Raw genomic sequence first — 11061 nt, 5'->3', positions numbered from 1 at the left:
TGCAGCAGATTTTATACACTTGTAGGAAAGTGTATATTTTCTCTCTTTTTTTGAAACCCTAAAGGACAATGAGAGGCTCTCCTCTTTAAATGCACGTATGGACGTAATTAAATTCACCGACTGCAACCCGGCACAGGATCATTCTGTAATGGAGCCAGGCTCTTCTAGTGCCGAAATCAATAATCATTTGCCAATTGTATCACTTCCAAGAGAACATCATTAGCAAGACCTCGGTGGAGAATTCAGCAACTTTTATCAGGATTTAGCACACAAACTGTGACATTACCCTCCGTGACTCCTGAACACAAGGCTGAATTAGTTTACATGTTTTGCTTTTGCTACATTAATGTGCTTGGTGCGTCGTAAAAAAGGCAATCTAATTGTATTGATCAAACCAATCTCGGTATCTTCTGGGGGCCAAATTTAATCCTTAATGCTGCTGGAAATGCTCCAGCGTCCCCGCGCAGGAGCAGGAGAGGAACGGGAGCTTCATGATTTCACTTTTTCACTGCTTGCTGCTTGGATGGATCGATGCATTGACTACTGTGCTGAAGGTGAAATACTCAGTGTGGCCACACACACACACTTATAAACACCTCTATAACACAACACAACAAATAGAACCAAGTGTAACAGCCATGCAACACTGTGAAACACATCTGACTGGATTTTCATTTTTGGTGCCCGTGTTTGTGTTGGTGTTCCATTGTTTTGTATTAAAATTCATAAGATGCTGCAGTGCTATAATACATCCAGTAGAATCTTGCTATTGGAATGTGTGTTATATGCTAACACACACACACACACACACACACACACACACACACACACACACACACACACACACACACACCCATATATATTGTATACCTCTCTGCAGTATGACCTTATTATGCAGGACAGTGCTAATTTGTGTTGCATTATGAGCTTTTCTTTCTGTCTTTTTACATTAATGATATGTTTCTTTTTAGTTATTCATTTCCTATCTGATCCAATAATTTAGGGTATATAATCAGCCTCATTTAACTTGCCCAGCATTGTTCCCCTCTGACAGGACAGAAAAGAAAGATGCAGCAGAAAAGTGAAAAGCTTTCAAAAGCCTGTGGTAGCAGCTAAACTGATTAATCCTAAAGTCAGATATCTTGGTATTAATAGATCAGAGAATTATTTAAAAGGGTTTCTTTTCTTTGTAAAAGAAAAAAGCCTTTTATGTAATTTAATCATTTTTAGCTTTTCAACCAGTATTGTCACATAAAGGCACTCACAAGTTAGTTTCATTCACAAGATTTCTTCATTTCTACATTTAAAATGTGTAAATAACTTTAGGCAAGAAACTCGTACTTATTCTTGTGTTTTTGGTTTCCCTCTGTCAGTTCATAAACTGTATATAAAAGATGAAAATAGCCACCAGGAAGGCAACCAGTGATTTTCTATGTCCTGTTTTTCAAACCTCAGGCCAAACATTTTCATTGTTACCAGAGTTCATGAGTGTGGGGTGGACCTGATTTAAAGATAACTATAAAAAGTCATTTGAGAGCAACTTGTCAATTGCCAGTTAGGGTCACCCTAAAACATGTCCTACTTCCTTCTAGACACTCAGAGGACCAAAAGACTTGAAACTAACAACAGATCTAAACTGTAATATTTAACTTCTTTGTCTAACCACTGGCATTACCCTTGAAATGTTGGTTTAAACCACTTTTGTTTTTTCCACTTTTGTTGAAATGATGCTTTGCTCATTTTAATATTCAATTCAATTGATTTAAATTCTGTTTTATTTATAAATCGCAACAACAACAGTGGCATCAAGATGCTTTATATTTTATGGTAAAGACGCTACAATAATGCAGAGAAAACAGAGAAAACCTGAACACTTGTATGACCTCATATGAGCAAACGCTTTGGCGACTTGCTTTTAACAGGAAGAAAAAGGGCGGAAGACAGAGCAGTTTAAATAGAGTTCCTAGCACAGATGTTGTTATTGTATACCTAAGGTGGATCAACCAGAGGGACTGTCATCACTGCTGTGATTTTTTATTTGTTGTCACAGTCACACTGGAGAAAACGGTGGTTGGAGACTGCCACACGACCAAAATTAATGGGACTGTGTTCAATGAGCTTGTAATTTTACTACCTTTGAAATGGTTGCTTCAAAGATGGCGACCAGATCTGCGACCACTTACAATCAGTTGGTATCTGTAAAGCAACTTTGGTTCATGTGGCAATAAGATGGAGTCAGTCTGCTGCCAGTTTAAGACTGAATGAGGTAAAACTGTCATAAATCAGCCAAAACTGCAAACCAGTTCATGTCAACATAACAATTCATTTTATTAAACAGAATTTCAGGTTAAATACTTACATTTAGAGTCCAGCTGGAACCTCATTGATGTGAAACAAAAATCCTCAAATTCCTTCACAAATAATGATGTGATTGCTGCAGGATGCCAATCTACCTGTGAAAACCTGGGTGCTGGCCAACCTGGCTTTAATAGTAAAGCAGATGTAGTATAGATGAGTTATACTCACCAGCACAGACTGATTGCAGCATTTTGGCAACTCGTCTGCAATAAATTAGACAAGAGTTATTTACAAACCTTCCTCTGTCTGAGAGTGACTGCTGTCATCCAAATCAGATCGCAATTTGGAGACAGGTTGCCTTCCACCAGGCAACCTGTGCAACTGCTTTGTAGTTCAGAACTGATCATCCAGATGTTGAGGGTGTTGCATACTCAAGCTTGCTAAATCAGAAAAAAATAGCACCATTTTACACCAGTGTGACTCACAGTCCACATTTAAAAATGTTAGTGCTCAACAAATTTCTTAAGCTTCTATCTATCTATCTATCTATCTATCTATCTATCTATCTATCTATCTATCTATCTATCTATCTATCTATCTATCTATCTATCTATCTATCTATCTATCTATCCATCTATCCATCTATCTATCTATCTAGCTATCTATCTATGCTAACAAACTGCATCTCCTTAAGTACCCAAGAAAAAGACGGAAACTGTTAAATTTTCTCTTTTTTACATTTTCTACTCAACCCTTATCAATTCATAATCATAAAGTGAAAATTTAACAACCTATGCTTCACCAAATGTGTTCTCAGTGTAGGGCTGTTTCCCCCCCTGCCAAATGAGAAACAAATTAAATCATTCACTTGTTTCAGCAGCGAGCGTGTCAGTTATTTCTCTTCTCTTGAGCCCAGTGATGGAGCACTTTAGTTCTCCTTTAATCGGATATGAAAAGCCTAGTAAGCCTTGAGTGCATTGGAGAGCGAGCGAGCTGCTTTTTAGGCAATGCAATATACATGATGCGTCTTGTGGGATATCTAAGGCTGAATTACGTAACCCTAAGCAGTGAGTTGTGTCTTGAAAACAACTTTAACACCCAAAGAGACTCTGCTGTTGTTTCTGGACTAGAGACAGCTTCCACAAACTGTCAGGGTTGGTGATCTTTGTACCCTTCTCTAGCAGCACAGGATTAATGTGCAGTTTTTTAATGCAGCACAATAATCTTGCTAAATATAATCCCCATCATCGCTCCGCACATTATCAGCTCAGTCTTAACTGCAAGATAGTTTTAATTCTAGCGTAAATTACCCCCAGATTTCTTTGAGTAATTAATTCACTGACATTCAGTTGAGTGCTCTTTATGAAGGAAGAAGCTGGAAGACGATACAGTCGCTAAAACCGCAACCTGTAAAATGTCTGAGACCCAGCAGCCTCATCCCACAGGCAGAGCATTTATTTCTCCTACATAATGCGTGGCAGTGGGTAGCTGGAATCCCAAGGCCGTTCTAATACAGAGGGACTCATCAGGATGCTGGAGAGCAAGGTGTGAAGTGTCAAAGTTGGACATAAAGCCAGCGCATGTCTGCCACGCTTCCTTTGACACCCATCCTACACCATTGGCTGTGCGAGGAGTGATTGACTGAGAGGTTGATTATGCTTTTTTCAGCCAGGTGGTTGGCAGGCAGAGAGGCGCATATCACCAGATTGCTGCATCAGCCAAAGTGTGAGGCCACAGTTTCTGGCAACAGTGCGTCTGGACGAACATCACAGGAATAATAAAAAGATGCAGGGATGTCAATCATCAGCTAAAATGTGTCTGTTTGGTTGATGATCCTTTTTTTTCTCTCCCTGTTTTGTTGGCAGCAGTCTCTCCATCTTCCTTCTTGTGTCATTAGAGGCTTTTGCCTTTTGAGCAATGCTGAGACGGAAGACAGGCGATACTGCACGGGTAAAAAAAACTGGAGGTTTTTTGGGTTCTTGGGGGAGACGGAGGAAGTCTTTGATGTTGGGGAGTTTTCATGGAGGCAAATAACACACTTTGATATTTTACGAACCATCTCTGCTTTTAAAAAAAAAAATGCAGGCAAAAAGCGGCAGTATAAACACCACATACGCAGCTACAAACACACAAATATCCACACATATACTCTGTCAAAGTCGAGCTTCGAATTACCACCCAGCTGAAAGATTTGCCGTGATTTTTGTCTGTGGATATTTGTCTTCCACACCGCAGAGTTTCTGAAAGTTGCAATTTTCCTGATGACCAATGAGCGGAAGCCTGTCCTGCTTGATTTTCAGAGGAAGATAAATTAGTGTTTGGATGAACATAAAAGGTAATGTATTCATAAAAGCTGTGATGAGTGCAGCTGTCTCTAGCATCTGACATCCAATCTGAGACAAGCCGCCCGGGGAGTCTGGACCATCCTCCACCCTGAGTTTGTGTGTGTGTGTGTGTGTGTGTGTTACTGTGTGATGGAGTAGAATTTCATTTTTTGTGATGGAAAGCACAGTACGAGTATTTCTTAGAGAACTAAAGATTATGTGCTGCTGCTTTGATTACATTCAGAAGCCAAACATTTAAGTTAAGTATTGTAATGATTAAAGAGGGCTGCTGATCAAAATGAGCGTATCTGTATCAAATATTGCTCTGATTTACTTATTTAAGCTGTGACTAAGATGCAAATTTCATGAATGATGTGAAATATAATCAACAACTTGATGCTGAAATAAATTGTTTTTTTTTAATTAATTATTTAAAAAAAAAAACAGAATACTTTATGAAAAGCAGCATGATAGAAAAATCATGAGGATTACACACCACTTCAAAATATATAATTAGTTTGTGTTTTCTTTTTCTTTTCCATAACATAATTGGTTGTACCTTTATATACACAATATGTGCAGGGGTTAATGCACACAGCAAAATGAAATAACTGTGCATATGGAGCAGGCTTATGCAGAATCTCCTAATCTCACACCAGGATTCAGCTGGTCCCTCCTTTCACACCGATCAAATGCTGAAACGATGAGGTATAAAACAACCATTCTACATTGTGAGAAGTGCAAATCTTCACTGGTTTAATGACCTATTTCCCACTGAAAAGTGTTTAGAAATACATTTATTACCCGAAAGAACAGTTTGGACCTTAAAACCTACTCACAGACCCGCTCTACTTGGTTTCTTTCATTGCTGAGCTCCAGCTTTGCATGGCTTCGTCGTAACCCCCTCCCCACCACTGAAATCCTCATGCGCAGCATGTCGACTCAGGTGTGGTCTGGAAGTCCAGGGGTTTGCTGATACATCAGAGATGTTTTGCTTTGCTGTGGATGCGAGGTTCATCTGGAGGCAGCCTTGGGATGAGACTTGTTATTCTCCTCAGTGAGACACGAGGCACGAGCTCTAATTAGAACACATCTCCTGGTGAGAGAGACGCCGAGGGTTTGACTACTGCTCCGATCTAATCAGCTTTCTGCCGCACTTTAGCTACTCCGCCGAAAACAGGCTCTCAACCCGCCTGACAAACGGATGCAACAACAGGGAGATGGCACTAAACAACTGTTTCTAATTTGGAGGACTTTGCTGAATTTTACTGATCTGAATCTTGAAAGGGCACCCGCCCAACGCTGTCTCACATCTTTGTCATCTTCTTCTCACTCCCTGCTGGAGACGAGTTAAAAAGGGGGCCGTGCAGGTGGCTGCTGATTCGAGCAGAGATGCAAAATAAAAATCAGAATGTGAAGCCAGATAAAATGTCTCTCATTTTATCTGCGCATATTGCAGTTGGTGCACCCGGACAAGAGCCCATATTTAAATTACATGTCACTTGAAAGTCTGTTTTTAGTACACTTAAATTCTTCACTTCCATAGCTTCCTCTATAATGGTCTCCTACCTTGTCATCTCCACAGACTGCAGTTCAAACACTGGTCTGCAAATAGTTGTAGAACATATATCATTACATACTTGAGACTGTGCCACAGTTGTCAGCACTTCATTTTAATTTGGCTCCTAAGCCACCGGTGAGTTCGACCACTGGGACATCCTGTCGGCTGCAGAAGTTAAACTATTCTGAAGCATTAGGAGTGAACGCGGCGCACTGCTGAATCCCTGCCTCTGCAGTGTCAGCTGCTGTCTCACTCAGATACCGAAGGAGCTCATTCCATCCCATGAGGACATCCTGAGCAAAGGACGAGGATGGCTGTGTGTGAATCCGTACCCTTAATTCAGTGCAGCTTAAACAGAGCGTGCACGTGCACGGCTAACAGCTTCGTATGAAAACAACTGCAATATCAAGGTTTCAGGGGGGAGGACTCCTTTGGAAATAATCCTTCCCCTCTTCTTAGTTCCATACTCATTAAAAATCCAAAGGGATGGATGTTTGAAGCTACATTAAGCAACCGTGGCTTCAGCAGGAGACGAACCACATTACATGGCATCTGCACAAAGAACATCACTGTGACATTTCGCTGCTTATACTTGGCCTTCAGCCCGCTGTCTTAATTCTGTCTAGTTATTCTGTGGTGCATTAGAGGAAAGCGTTCCTGTTTAGATTTTCATCCCTACATTAAAAACAGCACTGCTGCTTTTAGCCTTAATCAATATCAGATCACCAAATTATTACAGCAAATACTCTAAGCCTCTTCCTACAACTCTCCTTGGAGAGCGGGAGATAAAAAAGAACATGGTGCGTCTACGCCTGTCCTTGAAGTCTTGTTATTAGTCTGAGCAATAACTAGTGCTTATCAACAGCGTGTTGACGTATTTACCGACCCCTTCAGCTCCTTCAGGTATTTTGAGTGTTTAATAATTACCAGGAAGCTCCGCGGGGGGGATGGAGTGATTTGAAATCTGCTATAGAGGGTGGGGAAAATAACAACTGTTTGATCACCCAGCACATTAAACATAACCTTGCTTTATGATTTGTTTGAAAACTCTCTGTTTTACAGCAACAAGACAGAAATATTAATCAACATGATCACTCATCAGTTTTAACAAATACTCATTAAGCTTAACAAGCGCCCCATTAGCTCGAGTGCAAATAGGTCACATCGTAGTGCTACAAAATGCAAAGGATTTCGTGATTTGCATGGACTGGGTCCTGGGAGATTTCCTGTTGGAAAAGAAAAGCTGTGTGTGTGTGTGTGTGTGTGTGTGTGTGTGTGTGTGTGTGTGTGTGTGTGTGTGTGTGTGAGAGAGAGAGAGCAAGTGTGGGAGAGAAAGAAGAAGAAGAGATCTGACCTGCCAGCATTCTCCAGAGAGCCGTTTTTGCTAGCAGGGTCTAATCAGAGTCTGGCTGATGCTGGTTCTAGGGATTGCTTTCCTCCAGCCCTCAAGCCTAATTAGGACCCCTGTGTAACATATAGAGTTGCTGCTCACAGTGACGACTGGATAGACGCTCACCTGTGCGTGCTCTTTAAGCCACAGAAATGAGTCGCTTGCAAACATGATGACAAGAGATGCGCCGGAGGTGGTGCAGCCAGACCGGCTACTCCCCCACCTGGAGGTCGTGCGGGTTTAATGAATGTTAGGACAGGCAGAGGCGGCTGTGAGGAGAAAGAGAGAAAGACACACAGAGAGAAAGGCAGTCGTCTGGGTTGGGGGGGGGGGGGGGGGGGGGGGTGTCACAGAGAGTGGAGCATCTTTCATGTCTTTTTTTTTTTTTCTTTTAACAATGCTCTGTGACCATTTGCAGAAGCGGTAAGGAATGAGGAGAATGACAGTTGTAACATATAGTGAAGACAAAAACATGTTCCCTGAGCTCAGTTTTCTGGATTTTCTCATGTCAAACACAAGGAAATCTTCAAAGGATACACTGTTAAATGCAAATTTCATGAGTGCTTCAGATGAAGCATTCAAACAGATAAAAGTATCTGGCTTCTTCTGAGGTATGTAGATAGAGGAGCAGTGAGGTCTATATTTTCGCTGGGTGCGAAAACTGTTATTAATGAGGATTAGTTCTTGATGATCCTATATGTCTAAATTGTGATATTAAAAGAAACACATAAAATGGTGAAGAAGTAGCTGTTTATGAGCTTGTCAGCCAAACTCTCTGTCTACAGTACTGTGCAAAAGCCAACCCTCATTTATTTATATTTAGCTGGGAAAATAGGAATTAGGGGCAGTGATTTACTGAAACATGGAAACATAGGCATAAGCAGAGATGTCTGGACACATTTTCTATCAGGATGGTCCCACGGGGCTTTAGTAACTTTGAGGTCCGACCTCTGAGGAGGCCAATCCATGCCTAATAGTGTCCCATTGTGTGTTTTTCTGTCCAGGTATGATTTTACTGCACTGGCGGTTTGGGATTGGGATCACTGTCATGCTCCATGTTGCAATCAGATGTTTTCTAGATTGTATTTGATTGGATGGCGGATCAAAATTGTACTTTCCTATTTTCATAATTCTGTCAATTTTGACAAGATCTCCAGCACCACCAGCTGAAATGCAGCTCCAACCGTGACAGTGCAATACTCACTGTTCTGCCTCTCTACTGACGTCCTCCATACATTTTTAAGGCAATTTGAAAAATGTTAAAATTTCAGTTCTTCACTCCATCAGAGCAGTTGCAACTGATTTTCAATGTGGTTATAGTGTAATTTGGCACAGCTCAGCCTTTCCCCCTTGTTTCTCTTCCTTAAGAATGGCTTCTTGAGAGTCACCCTTCGACTGAGACCTTTTCTGATGAGTGAACAGTAGATGGATCAACTGAAGGTCCAGATGCACCTCTCAGGTCCTGTGTCTGGTCTTTGCTGTGTTTCTTTCTCCTTGTTAAGGACCTAACTGCACCTACCTAACTCCTAACTTTTGACCACTTTTTAGCTAAAAGTTGTTTAGGAATCACCTTATTGGTGTAAAAACACTATTTTCCCCTGTCAACCTGTTAAGTTTGGCATTTTGCAAAGATTTACCTAAAGGAATGTGACAGGTTGCTGGTAACAGAGCGCCTAAAGATGCAATTTAAAATGGGTTCTTTGCTAAGTTGTCTGTTATGATTTGACACAACACAGTTTAATGTCCTGGTTTGGTGCCTCTTTTAATGCTTGAATGATTCACAGGTCAGTGTTAAGGGACAAGCAAACAACTGTGCTCTTAAAATCTTGAGGAGTGATTCATCTTTAAAACATTGTATACATGTTATAGTTGTTTGAATGTAATTGTGATGTTAAAAAACATCATATTAATTGTATGATCATGTCAAAATAAACTAGAGCCGATAACTGTAACCAAAACAGACTAGATGGCAGTATTTGTGCTGATCAATAACAAACAACAAAACCAAGACAAGCAGTAAATAACCAGCCAGCCATGAACAAAACATTTGGTTTGACCCCAAATCACTTTGGAGATTCTTGATAAAACCTATATTCATTTTCTATCATCATGTGACTCATGGTATTTTTCTCTGTTACAGACATGTCTTTGCTTTGCTGTCGTGTTCCCTGCATATGTTGTAAGCAGTGTTGGGTAAGTTACTTTAAATTAGTAACTTAGTTACATTACTAGTTACTTCTATCAAAAGTAACTCAGTTACTTCAAGTTACTCGTTACTTTCAGAGTAACTAGTTACTAGGGAAAATAACTTTGGTTTTACTCAGAATTCTCTTGTTAATGTGTTGCTTCCGTAACTGGATACCCAGCCAGACTGCCAGTCTTCTAACTTGCTTACTTGCCACAAGTGCACTGTGCCACCTACCAATAGAAAGGAAAAAACATAATGTGCACATTTCCACGAGAGAAATCCCACGCCTGGACCGTCGTTGACCGCCGCATGATTCTAGCCTGCTTTTTACATCCAACACAAAAAATGCAGTCGTGGTGCTTTCGATTGTACTCAGAACTCAGAAATTCTGCCTTCTGAATAGGAAGATGTAGGCAACACCAGACTGCAGATGAGCTGCATACAGGGCTGGACTGGGACAAAAAAAATCATCTCGGGGAATTTGACTAGAGACCGGCCTGCCATTATAGGAAAAATCATAAAGCCTTTGAATGAAAACAAACGCTGTTGTGACAGTGATGTACACTGTTCTGATGGTATATATGCATCAATCTATCAATCGTTTGTTGTAAGACTCAGATAATTATTTTTTTAAAAGCTAGACATTTTAAATGAAAATAAGAAAGAAAAGTATTTCCCCTCTCCCTGTTAATGCCCTACATGGCCCTCCTGGCAACACTTTGCTAGACCCGCCCCTGCACAGTTACCAGCTGTCAGCTAAGTAAAAAAAGGATCCTGGGGTTATTTGTCTCTCAGAAACAGTTCATAACTTCCCTTCAACTCATTCATGTCACCTAAAAGGTAAACCTGTTTCTCCATCACAGCTCTGATGATTCAGTAAGGACATCTCCTGGTTTCATCTTCATGTTTCCCTCTCACCACATATCCAAACCGACATCCTGACCAGCAGCTTTACAGCTGTGGCTCCAGCAAACATCAGGTGATACTAGAAAGTAATAAATAAATTCTAACAACAGCTGATCAAGCTTAAACGTGCTGCTGTTGTTTAGCGCGACATCCGCTGGTTTCCTCTTTCTGGCGCAAAGTGGGCGATAAATAAACAAAAGAGAAAAGCCAATCAGCTGATCATTGATAAGTTTCATGATTGAAGTAGAAACAGGAGAGTGAGGGGGGAGAGAATGAGAGAAGAAGAGGCAGCTGTGCAGCATAAACACAGAATAACTCCAGCTTTGTGTCTTTTTCATTGTAGCTGAAGTCCGGGACAAAATGTTCCTTTTCACCTCAATACAAAACCCGTAAT

This window comes from Aulonocara stuartgranti (genome assembly GCF_965226115.1).
Source record: "Aulonocara stuartgranti genome assembly, chromosome: 8".
NCBI classification, from domain to species: Eukaryota; Metazoa; Chordata; class Actinopteri; order Cichliformes; family Cichlidae; genus Aulonocara; species Aulonocara stuartgranti.
The sequence above is the reverse complement of the archived record's forward strand: the minus strand, read 5'-3'. Positions refer to the sequence as shown.